Here is a 13,666-nt window from a genome sequence, read left to right as displayed (position 1 = left end):
TTTTAAAAATTCTTAGCATTACTTTGTTATTTTTTTTAGTTACTGGAATAATTAAACCTAGTAATTAACATTATATTGTTTGTTAATTTATTTAGAATTCTATTTTAAAGGTATAAAATTATACCTTTTAGCTTTTGTAAATTAGTTTTTTAGTAATAGTAACTGTTACTTCCACAGGCGCAATAGTAAGTTTTTTCTTTGAATTGATACAAACACTTAGCAGTTATATTAAAAGTAATTTTAATAATTGTTTTTGTATTTTTTTCACAGTTAATTTATTTAGAATTTTTTTATGGAATTAATCTGTTTTCATACGGTTAAGTCAAACGTATTTTACACATAATGATTTTTTCTGTTGATGTGTTAACAGTTTTATTTATGACATTTTTAAACATTTATTTATTTATAATTCATATCAGTTAATATTTATTGATGTTTAAAACTAATAGTGGTAACCTCTCCGAAAGAGGATGCATCTTCATTTTTAATGTGGATGGCTTCAGAATCAAATCCCATTCAGAAATATAATTTTTTATGTGTGTGACAAATTGCAATACTTCATTACTTCTAATGGATTGGCATCTAGAAAAGGCAACTTGCCATGAAATTTCACCTGTCTAACCTAAGAGAAGAAATGGGGGGGAAGACTGGTGTAAAAAGAAAAACAAATTTGACTGGTCACTGAATCATTATTTTTAGAATTTTGATTGAAGTTTCATTTTTTGAAGCTCATAATTTAAAGTAAAAGTAAGTGCCATATATCAGCATATAATTAAATTGTATTAAAAAAATTAATTATTGAACGTAATTGCAGAATACATTACAAGAACACTACCACTTGATGTAGTCAGGTAAAAAATTTACTTAACTGAAAGAAATTGTTAACCAAAACTAGATAACTAACTGAAAGAGACTCTTTAACCAATGTTATGTTTGAAAGTCATGTGCAAATGTCCTTCATGTCTCATATGATACTTGTGCAACCTTTTGATGAAATTTGCAATCTTATTTTCATAGATTTGTGGCTCAATTGTTGCAAAATGCATTGGATTTCTTGTTTAAGTTCAGGAATGGTTGTAATGTGTTTGCTGTAAACCTTGGACTTCGCAAATTCCCTGAAATAAAAATCATACGGTGTAAGATCGCATAACCTTGATGGTCAAGTGTGATCACTATTGTGCAAAATCAGCGACCCGTGAAATTTCTGCTATAACTATTCAGTGGTTTCCTGTGCCGCTTGGTACATGGCACCATCTTGCTGGAAGAACATCTCATGAACTTCAAAGCCAAATTCCATGGCTTCCAACTGAGGCCACCGAAATGCTGTTTTGTTTTGATAACATATACTATTGACAGTTACTGCACTTCTAGACTCATTGTGACAATGTTATTGACCAAGCATTGAGTATGAGGACGGTCACTGTTGTCCATCACTGAACCTGTTTGTTTTGAGGTCGGTCACTTCTTTTGTTGTTCATCACCGAACCTGTTTGTTTAAACTTTTGAACCACTCTTTTTACAGTTCTGTGTAGTGCATTTTTCACTCAAACATACCATGTAATTTACGTACAGTTTTAGCACCACTCTGTATTTGTAATATGTCTTCATGATAGTTATTTGCTCCTGCATTGTGTATTTCTCCATCATCACTAACTCACTAATGACTGGAATGTGATTACTATATGTGCTTCAGAGAGCATTGCCAACCCAACAGGAAAAAAGGCACACAATTTAAATTCTGCATTAATTTTAAGCCACTCTTCACTTAAAAATTTATCTGGTTTATTTAAAAATATTTAGTTTATTGTTTATTTAAATCTTATAGCATCATTATTTGCTTTCTTAATTAATTTATTTATTAGAATAAAATGAATATATTAATTATTTTAGTTTTTATATGTTTTAAAACCCGAGGCCATTTTATTCAATTTTTATTATATATACACTTTATTTGTCAATTAGAGATTTTTTGTAAAACAGATAATTGGGATTTTATTGTTTAACTACCTTGCCATAAGATGTTTGTATTCAAAATTCAAGTATTTTTTTTCTGTAATGTGCAATCATGTTATACTTAATAGCATGGCCTCTTAAATTGTCATATTGGGACTAAATCATATTTTGTATAATCAGGCAGTTAAATAATGAAATTATTAATTTCATTTGATTAAACTAGTGACTATATAAAAATAAAATTAAAAAATTGAAAAAAAAAGTGAAATTATAAACTGTGTTTATTTAGAAATAGAATTGTCAATCAAACATATTGTTTATTACTGAAGTTCAATGCATAAAATACATATTTTGAATACCAATAACTCATGACAATTTAATTAGTAAAATAAAATGATAATTTGAAATTAGTATGTTTAATTACTTTAATAAAAAGGATAAATTTAATTAATGGAAAAATCATGATTTTGGTTTGTCCAATAAATTGTAGATTAGATGAAAACTTTTCTCCACTTAAACGGCCCATATAATTGACTAATCTTTTGGGGTCAGGACTTTAAATACATCAGTTCACATATAATATAATATGATTAATTCACATAATATGATTTTTAGGGTTAATGAAAGTGGAATTCTCTTAGAGTAATTGTTTATTACAAGTACTTTATTTTTTACTTTCTTTCTTTGCTATTAAAAAAAAAAATAAATAAATACCATTATGAAAAAATTAGTCGATTGTAAACTGTGGTAATTTATATCCCCTTAACAAAAAAAAATTAGTACTTTAACCCTTATATGACATGAAAGCCAATGCTAGGTAGTTGAAGACTGTTGTCTGTGTACAAGATGAGTGTACAGACATGTACATTATATGTGTACAAGGATGTCTGACAAAACTGGATCTTCACTTCAATTTTAATTGGATTAAAATTTATATTAAGCATTACCATATGTTCTTAAATGTACTATGTAGTTCCAGATGTTTATTTACAGGGAATTATAAAGTAGTCATTAATTAATCAATGAAAATTTGCTAACCATTGTATGAAATGCTCTGACATGGAAAAGTTATTCACTTAAGTTATTACATCATAAGGGTTAAACTTATTTCCTTGATCTGATGGTTCTGCAACGTATAGAACAGCTCAGAGAATAACATCCTGGAAATTTAAGGATATGATTAAAGATAAAATGTCAACAATTAAAATTTTCCCTTGGATTACCAAAGTTAAAATTTGCTGTTGCAGTTTTATTGTGAGCTTCTGGCTTTTATTAATAACTCATGAACATAGTGATTGAATCCATTTAAAAATTAGGTAAAAAATAATAAATAAAATAACTTAAATATAAAGCTTCATTATCTACATGACTTCATACTTCCAACTTCTTTATTCAAAGTTTAGTTCAAACTGGGCATCTATAATCTGTCAAAAAACAGATGAATCTTTCCTTTTTAGTTATCATTCATTTTCATAAAAAAATCTATGTATATAACTTATCATAATTGAAAAAATTAAAGAGATGAACAGTAAGTCGATATATACCTTTTGTCATAATAGTGCGGCATGTTGATAAACCAGACCTGAACCTTATATTTGAGGATATTATGGCAGTTTTTAAATAATATTTTTAATTAATCATATGATAGGATTAAATAAATAATTAAGAAAAAACTATTTTTTGACACAATTTGTTCTCTTAATTACAAAACAACTGAGGATTTGTTATTGAAATTTTATATGTAGCTGTCCTAGTCAGATTTGTGCCAGTGAAACATTTCCTAATGTCAAAGAAAATCTGTTAATTCAGCTTGTTAAACTATCAACTTTTTTTTAATTCCTTTTTATCAAGAAAAAATTACATGAGATCAGAGAAGTAGGATATCCATAATTTGAACAAGGTTAGGAGCAAGAAGATTGAATTGAATGCTAGAAGAATAGATGGTAGTAAACTGATGTAAGAGATGTATTTCCACGGATGAGTGCTGTGGGAAAGAAGTGATCCAACCAAATATAAATTTGCGATTAGCCATAGCATCTGATTTCCAAAACTATGTTTTAGGCTGATTGGATTTATTTTAAAGATGATTTACTATAAATTTTTATGTTTCTGAAAGACAAAGAAAAATCTTAAGGTACTGTGGAACCTACCTATTTTCATGATTCTTACAATTTACTGTATGGATCAACTTATCAGTGGTACATTATATTTAAAGGAAATAAAGTAAGGTTATTATAAATGACATCAATTTCCTTAATTTATGCACATAATGTGTGCACAATCACCCATAATTTTTGTGCAGTTCCATATGTTTGTTGAGAGTTTTTAAATATATTTGTGGTTTATTATTATTAATTTTTTTTACATGAGATTTTGTTTAAATTAAGTATTATCAAGAATTTTGGACAAATTTATTGTTGCCATTGCTATGAGTAGTATTATTTTTCTTGTTAAGTTATTTATCTGTCATAAATGTTTGTTTATATGATCTCTAAAAAAATCATTGTGTAGAGTGATTAATATATTTTACTGTTAATAACATTAAATTATTATATATTCAAAAAGAATAAGGTTGTGGTTTAAATTTATTACGTTTATTTTAGTATTTCTCAGCTTCATTTATTGTTATGTTGAGTAATGTGTAATAATTATCTTCTTTTTTTTTATTTGTTTTTGTAGTAGTAATAATATTAAGTTTTAAGGGACTGAAGTTATTTAAATTTTATATAATTATTAATTTATTTTCTTATTCTATAATAAATATGTTAATCTAATTTATGCATTATATGTTGTTTGCTGTAGCTAAATTTGCCAATTTTTTAATCTTTTGTTTTTACTATGATTTATTCCTGTAGCTCCAACATATTTAAAGACAGTAGACCAACAACACATCTAAGTAATTTTCATTTACTTCATGACTGAAAATGTATGTAATATTTCATATAGTGAATGTTTGTATAAAAATATTATTTTTGAAAGTACAGTATAGCTCTAAAATTGTTTAATTAATTTATCACTTGCATTAATTAGCTTTTCAAAGATTGCATATTCATTTTTCATAATTAATTTTAAAACATTTTCCTCAATTGGATTATCAACTGTATTAAAATACCTATTTTGTATTTAGAGTTTTAGTAAAGAATAATACACGATCATTATTTTCTTTTTCAATTTAAGAAAAATGCATAATAATTTCAGATTAAGTGGAGTTGAAGTTACTGTAAATTGTCTTAAAAATTAATGAGTAAGTTTGATATCTCTGATATTCTAAACTCAATATTGACGTCCTGGTGTTTCCAGCATATTGTTTCATAGCTGAATGTCTTCCCTTTCTCAGCCATGACTTCACATGTGGAGTTGGATTAAACATACACACATGATGTTCAACACTGCTGATGAAAATAAGTCCACTTGACCTTGAAATTATTATATTTTTTCAGTGTGGATCTCTTGAACAATTAAAAAAATTAATTGCTTATATTTTTTATGCACTTTACAGATAAAATATTTGCATAGTAGGGAAGTTTGGCAACTTTTAACAACATATAATTACATTATTCATAGTAAAGCAAATGCTTAATTTTGTAAAAATGAAAAATTAGTGTAACATAATACAGTTTAAAATTTAGTTATTTTTAATTTCATTGTTAGATCTTTATTTAGCTTCCTAGTTAATGTTTTTATTAATAGTCTTTGTTAATACAAGTCTAAAGTATTATGAAACAAATATACTGATTTACCATAGTACTTTTTATTGTAAATTAAAATTTAATTTGTATATATACATTTAAAATTATATACATATTTATGGTAGTGCAAGATTCGTTTTCTATTTTAATTACATGTTCTTATATAATTTATTTTAATATTAAATTTAATTACACAAACATAAATTATGTTAGAAAGAAATAAGTTTGTTTACTGTTTGTTAAAACATTAATTTTGCTGTGTGCAATTATTAAGAAATTATTGCTTCATTTAGCTGATTGGTTTTATTAAAATATCATTGCTGATATTATGTGCTGCTTTCATATTTATATGATATCAAAATTATTATTTTCATTCAGCAGCGTAGTAATTATTAGATTAATGTAATAGTATATTAATTAGATTAGGTTACTTAAAAAAAGTATGCATAAATTATAATTATTTAAATTACCTGTAAATGAAAAATCCTTTCAAAATTCTTTCCCTCTTCTATATTTTAATGTTAATTTATTAAATTGTTATTATTTGTACTGATAATAATAAAGTATTTCGAGCCATCTGGAAACTCTCCTTCCGTCCGTTGTCCGACATGAGAGACCAGAAATACCCGTCCCATATCCATTGAAAGAGTTTCTTTTGTCCTTTACCTTCTAAGAGAAAATTATTATACATCTTCAGTTTTATTTGTTAATTTATAAAAAAATTTATAAATTTTTAGGAAAAATAATTAATAAAATGTACAAAATAATTGTTATAAAAAAAAAAGTTTGATTTATACTTTTATCACTAATTCTTCATTATTTAAAAAAAATACTGATTTTTGAAATAAAATTGATTTGTTTTTTTAAACTTATTTTATGAATATTGATGAATATTTTAAAAAACATTCAGTTATAATCATTTTTAATTCAAGAATATCCTATATGGATTTTTCTATTTTTTATCAAATTTTATTTATTTTTTTTTCTATATGTAATTTATTGTTTTAATTAGAAATTTGTTAAAAAAAATCAAATTTTTATAGTAAATGAATAAAAGAGGTATACTCCGATCACAACTTGGTGGATCTTCTGCTAAATGGTTAATTTTTCTTCACTTTCTTAATGAGATATTAGTGAAAAAAAGTCTGTTTTTTTTCTTGGTTAAAGTGTATTACATTTTTTGTAATAATATACCGATACGTAATGATCAGTTGGTTGGCCAGTTTTTTTTAATAGTTGCATGAAAAATTGCACTGCTATATCCTATAATTTATATGCTTAGGAGACCTAATTTACAGTCAATTTTTTGAAAATTACATTATAATATATTAATGTTACCCATTTAGAATATTTATAACATTTTAAAATAAAAAAGCATAGTTATTTGAAATAAATGGCCTGTTAAATACATGTGTTCTGTTCGGTACAGTGGATTTATTAATGCATCTTTACAGTTAGACCATTTTCATAACTGATATTTATATCAACTCTGGTGGACAATTTTTTAGAAGTGAGCAGAACTTGGCTACACATGTTCATTATTGAAGATCGGCAACTATACACAATCAGTTGTGCTCTGCTATGAACATTCAGCAGTTTGCTGCCGAGAATTGATGCCCATTGAATTAATATATTAATAAACAGTATATTTTTTGCCTGTAAAAACAGAGGTCAGTGTAAGCAAGTGAAAAAGATTCTGTTATAATTCTCCTTGCCACGACATAACTTTAATGATCTTATATTAGTTAACGGGTACAGAAATTATATAGAAATAATCCTCCAGTTTTTTATTTTAATTTTAATAAGTTTTATAATATATTTTTTATAAGGGATTCATCTGGGTTTTTTCGTGTAATGTTAAGCCTATGTAGATTTGAAATGTAATATGAAGATTAGATAATTGTACAGAATACCTCTGCATAGCAATGAATTGCAACTTTTATGAGAATGGTATTTAGCAGCACACGATATTATTTAATACTTGTATGAAATAATAAGGTTAATTTTTAATTTTGAATAAAGTAGTGTAGTACTATTTTTATTACTTTTTTGATAAAAATTTGTTGTTTTTTATTTTCATCGAATTAGTTGCTACACTAGATTATTTCTCAGTCTCAGGACAGTGACGTATTGTTACATCAGTGTAACTTCATGTGATGCTTGCTGAAATATCAATAACAAGAGGTTAGTTTCCATAACTTATCGCTAATATACAATAACTGGACTAGGAAATGAGGCTTAAAAGATAAATTAAATCATTGTTTATACTTTCCAGCATGTTAGTGAAAAGACAATCAACTAATAATAATATACATGGAAAATTGCTATAATTATGCTAACTATTTTTTTACATAATATTTCTTATTATTTTATTGTTAAATGATGATAACATATTTAATCTCATTTAAATTCTAATTTATTCAAATTTCTAAGCGTTGGACTTGCTGAAAATAAAAGAATATATATTTTAAATTTAGTAGCACAATTAGGCTGGTTTTTCAATTTATTACTTGTGCCCAACGTTTACTCTGAAACTGAAAAGAAATTTGGCATTGTCACATTTATACCTTTTCTAGAACACTTGTGATTCAGCTGTAATAATTTAAGTATGATACAGTGCAATATTTTTATTTTACTTTTTGTAAAGGTTGTTTTGTTTTATTTTTATGAATTAAATATATTTTTTTAATATAGCTATTCAGTTTAATATTTATTATTATTCTGTATCGAATGTTATAAAGAAATAGGTAAAAATAATGTTAAAATTGTATACATTTTGTTGAATGTACTTTTAATTACATTGGTGTGTATAGAAAATTAAACTCTTTCCCTCACAAAAAGAGCATTCACTGAGAGACGGTTATTGATGAAGAATTAGTTGTTTTAAGGAAATTCACTCTTTAAAAAAAAAGTGAATTAATTAAAATAAAAAATTAATTATGAATTAATTTCAGATAGCATTCATTGTATCGTTGGAACATTTTTCTAGGAATTGAGATTTATAAACCTTAAAGTAAATTTCTACGTTAAGCAAATTTATGCATTTCTAATTTTATTTTTAACAACCTATTTGATTTAAAGAAAAATATTAAATTAAATTCTTAAAAAAATAAAAATGTATTACAAAATATTTTATTTTTGTTCAGTGATGCAATTGTTGAAATCGAAACTTGATTTTATTGTGCTATTTCTTCATGAAATTGAGAAAGTACTGTCTGTGTCTATATGAAATTATTTTATTTGTCATTAATATTGAAATTCACAGCATTTAAAATCAAATTTAACAATGTTTATCTTTTTTATAGCATTTTAGTGGTTACTGCTCACACTTATTGTTTGTTCTATTTTTAAATATCTGTTGTGGTTTTTTCTTTTTTTATTAAATTATTTTATTTTAGTTATTACTATTGTAAAGAGTATAATCTGTCAGATTATCTTTGGCTTTTACCCCTGTTGACTTTGATTTGATAAAAAGAATAAAGAGTATCTTGATGGTAAATTATTATTATTATACTTGGCATGATTATGGGATATAAATAATTTTATTTGATTGTTTTTATTATGTTTGATTTCATTTTACTAATAATCTTTGTTTGTTGTAAACTTTTTTAAATGCCATACTTTATTTATTTATTTACATCAAAGGAAATTTAAAAGAAGAGTTATATATATATATATATATAAATTTGAAATATGGTAATATTTGTTAATGTTATGAAATATGTTATTTTTATTTACTATTTTTTCTTTTTTTTTTGTTTAATCAATAATTAATAAATTATATTATGTTTTTGAACATTTTATCTGAAGAGTTTTAAATCTATTACACTTTCACATTGGGTCTAAATATTTTGTCATAGAAATTGTAAAGATGAGTTCAATTTCTATTTAATATATATCTCATGAGTTTTGGCAAATTATAGTGTCTCCATCAAATCTAAAAATTCAGATCATTTTAAATCAAAAAATCTATTTACTTTACTATACAGTTTTTAAAATTGATTTCTATGGTTTAATAAGTCAGCAATTTAATATTATCATTTTCCATGGCAGAGTTTGCCTTTCATCTGGAGGTTCTAGGTCAGGCATGGCATTTTTCACATGGTGAAATTAATGTTCATTGATCAGTAACTGTTATTGTGCATCAGTTCATTGTTGCAGCATAAATAAATTACTAATATTTTACATATTTCAAATTTGAACTCATTCATAAGATATAAAGTCACACAAGACATTTCTTGATATGATGTAATAAAAAACAAGTAATTGGCTTGTACTAGGCAAATATTATCTTGTTATAACTGCTGCAGAATATTAAGAGAGATGCAAAAGACAAACAGTATACATTTTTAAAAACCATCTGTTGTTATTTTGAAAAAGTTAATCCTGCTGAGGATTCTTCCCTTCTAAAATATACTCTTGCTATTTTTCATTCAAATCTGTATGCATATCAGTTTGGTTACCTCACAATAGTGTTATAAGGATTAAAACTTTTCTCAGCCTCTATTTTTGTAAAGGTTTTGTTTTGAAAACCATAAAATAGATTCATCATGTATTATTTGATAATCAGGTGTTCTGGGTTTCATGTTTGAATCATAAGGGAATTATATTTTAAATTAGTATTTCATCTTATTGTTCAAATATTCCTTTTGATAATTTAAGTGTGGTATTCCAAAAGTTTTCTTTTAAAGATTTATTGTATTAGGTATCACAAACAGCTTTGTGCCCCAGTTGAATGTATTAACATAGTGGAATGAGGAAACTACATTATTAATTAATTAAAATGCTTCACTAGGTATTAATTTCTTTAACCTATCAAAAAATATTTTCTCTTTTAAATTTTTTTTTATTTTAAGGTTTTTATAATTTTGTTCTTACATATATAATATTTATTTTTTAAGTAACTTTTATTATTTTGTTGTTTATTGAGAATATTGACCTTATTTTTTGTATTGGAGTAGTAGATAAAATATTTTTTAATTCTAGAAATTGTACATGTGTAAAGAGCAAGTCAGATTTCATAACATTTACAAACTCTTAACCACCTGGTGATAAGAATGAGCATATATAATTTCACTTGCTTCATATTTAGTATAAATCTAACAGGATTTTTGGAATTTTAAAAACAAATGTTAAAAAATGAGAATCATCATCTAAAAATTAAAAACTTTTTATTTGTAATTTATTATTCTTCAAACTAAAAATTATATAAAACTTATAAAACGGATACTACTTTACCATCTAAGTCATTGAAATATTTATTCCACGATAGCTATTTATAAATGGAAATTTAAATTAATTAATTTTTTTATGAAACTGGCTGACTCTTCCTTACTTTAAAGATTTATAAAGGATCACAATATTGATATTTCAAAACATAAAATTATTTTAATGGAGTTATCTAAATTACAAACTGTGTACCTAATTTGTTTTTATTTGTTTGATTAATATCCTGTAGAAATATGCATATTTGTCTATTCTTATTTTTTATAGTATGATTCTTGCCGTTATTTTTGTTTTATATATATATATACAGTATTAAGTAGATATATTTATATTATTTTGCATTGTATTTTTTAAGTATTTTTATTATTAATGCTTATTTGTTGATAAACCAAAGTATTAATCATGTGTTTCTAATAATTAATCACATTTTATTTACCTTCATATTTTTTAATTACTGTTATTAATTTATCACAGTATAATTATTCAGTAGTAGAATATTTATTTCTATTAAGCTGTTGTAAAATGTATTACTCATATTATATTATGTTTCTATTTTCATGCATTGTAATATTTTATTATATTAATATATTCATGCATTTTATGTTTTTCAGTTTTATGCTAATAATTTTAAGTTTATTAATTATAATAAAATCTTGATTAATTGAGTTTTACGTTGATCAATTTTTTTCAACAAGTTTTGAGTTTGTTACATTTAATTTTTTATGTTATAAAGTTTGGCCTGAAATAATTAAAAAGTTAATCCAAAAAGTTGGTGTTCATTTTGCATTGGCACATTTCTAAATCTATTTTAACAAAATATAAAAAATAATGTACTTAAACAAAATCGTAGATTCAATAATGATTTGTAAGGTTATAAATTTAAAAAATGCACTTGAATGTTTTGAGTTGACTGGACAGAAGTTATTAAGAAAAATATCATATTGAGTATATAACTAGTATTTGAATGTAGATTTTAATATATTGGTAACTATCAGTTGCTATGTTCTCTAAGAACTTCAGAGTGCTCATTCTTAATAATAGATTTAATGTACTATTTCTTCACAGGTGATTATTGTTCTTTTTTGTACTCGATAAATCTTTTAAATAATCTTTTAAATAATAATCTTTTAAATAATTTCATTTCTTTAATGATTTAAGAAATATTTAATTGGCACTGTCATAATTACTTAAATTGTTCATCTTGGTTACTCTTAGAGATAATAAATAAATTAAAAAAATAATCTTACTTCAAAGAGAAATGGTTAATAATTATTTTCAGTTAAAAATAATTGTATAAAAAGAAAAAAGTTAGTAAACTAAGTGTATTTTTTGTAAACAATATTTTTCTTTATTCACATATGAGTGACCGCATTTCAAAAGTAATGCTGTTTGCATTATTTTTTTCAATGATCCTAGAAATTTGCCAGTCTACGATTTATGTACTCAGTTGAAGTATATTATTATTGCTTAAATGCAAACATTTGTTTCTAAAGCAACCTCTCTAAACCAACTTATTAATAAATATTCAACAAATAATAAATTTATCATTAAATTATTTTATTTTCTGAGGATTTTTTTTTTACTGGGAATTAAATTATTTTTTATGATGTATTATTTAATGTAACAAAACCAAAAGTGATTGTTTCAACGAAAAAATCGAAACTCTTTTAGTTAAGACTATATATATTTGATTTAATTCTGGATGAACATTTGTGCAATATTGTTACTAAATGTTAATGCTTGAAATAGGCTATATTACATAATTAATTGTGTAAATTGTTTTAATGCAATTATTATTTTATTAGAATATATATATATAGAATTCCCGGTAATTATTATTGTTATTATTATACTTTGCATTATTATTGTTATAGTATTACATTTATTTATTAAATATTTTATTACTGTGAGTTTTTTTTATGGTGTTGGATTATTGTATACATTTAAATGAAATTAGTTAAAAAAGTCTGAGTAAATTTTTGTAAATTTAATATAACTTTTATATTTATTCAAGTATAACTGAAAGCCATAAAATATATTTTGCAGTTGTAAATACGTATATTTTTTACAATATTTTTTTTGTAATTTGTCGCACTGAAGGAATTCTGTAAATTCCATTTTACAGCAGCTATTAATTTTCTGTATATGAAGCTCCTTTTATGAAAAGGGTGAAAATTGGAATTCAGAACATTTGAACAGTTATGAAATAATGTTGTTATCGGTATTATAATAGTACTGTAATTGAGTCCATAATGAACAAAATAGAAGCCAAGGACAGTTTAAAATGTATCAAGTTTGTTAACTGCATTTAATGTTGATTAAAACATTTTCTGAAAATAAACTTTCTATTTTTTTTCTTTTATACTAATAATTATTTGATTTAATTTTATAAAACTGTAGAAGTGAATTGTATTTCATTTTTTTTCCGTATTTAACTAATATTTCAGAAGCCATTATGTCAGATTTAGTTGATAAACATTATACATGATGGATTTTCTTTATAATGAATTAACAAAATGTGTATATGGATTAAAACTAAAAATGAACTTTTGTATGTATGTGATGCAGAAAACTAGCTTATTTTACTACAGTATATAATTTTTATTGATCGTTTATTAAATCATGCATGACATCCATTTTTATATTACTATAAAAAAAAATAATTTATTAAAATTTTGAATAGAGTATATTTTTTTATCTAATCAGTTATATTATGTACACACTTACGATGTACTATAATTACATCGTAAGTGTGTGATTTTAATGAAATTAGATTCTTTCATATCTTTTGTAATAGT

The sequence above is a fragment of the Lycorma delicatula genome, chromosome 3 (assembly GCF_047948215.1).
Source record: "Lycorma delicatula isolate Av1 chromosome 3, ASM4794821v1, whole genome shotgun sequence".
Taxonomy (NCBI): domain Eukaryota; kingdom Metazoa; phylum Arthropoda; class Insecta; order Hemiptera; family Fulgoridae; genus Lycorma; species Lycorma delicatula.
This window is presented reverse-complemented; position numbering follows the sequence as displayed.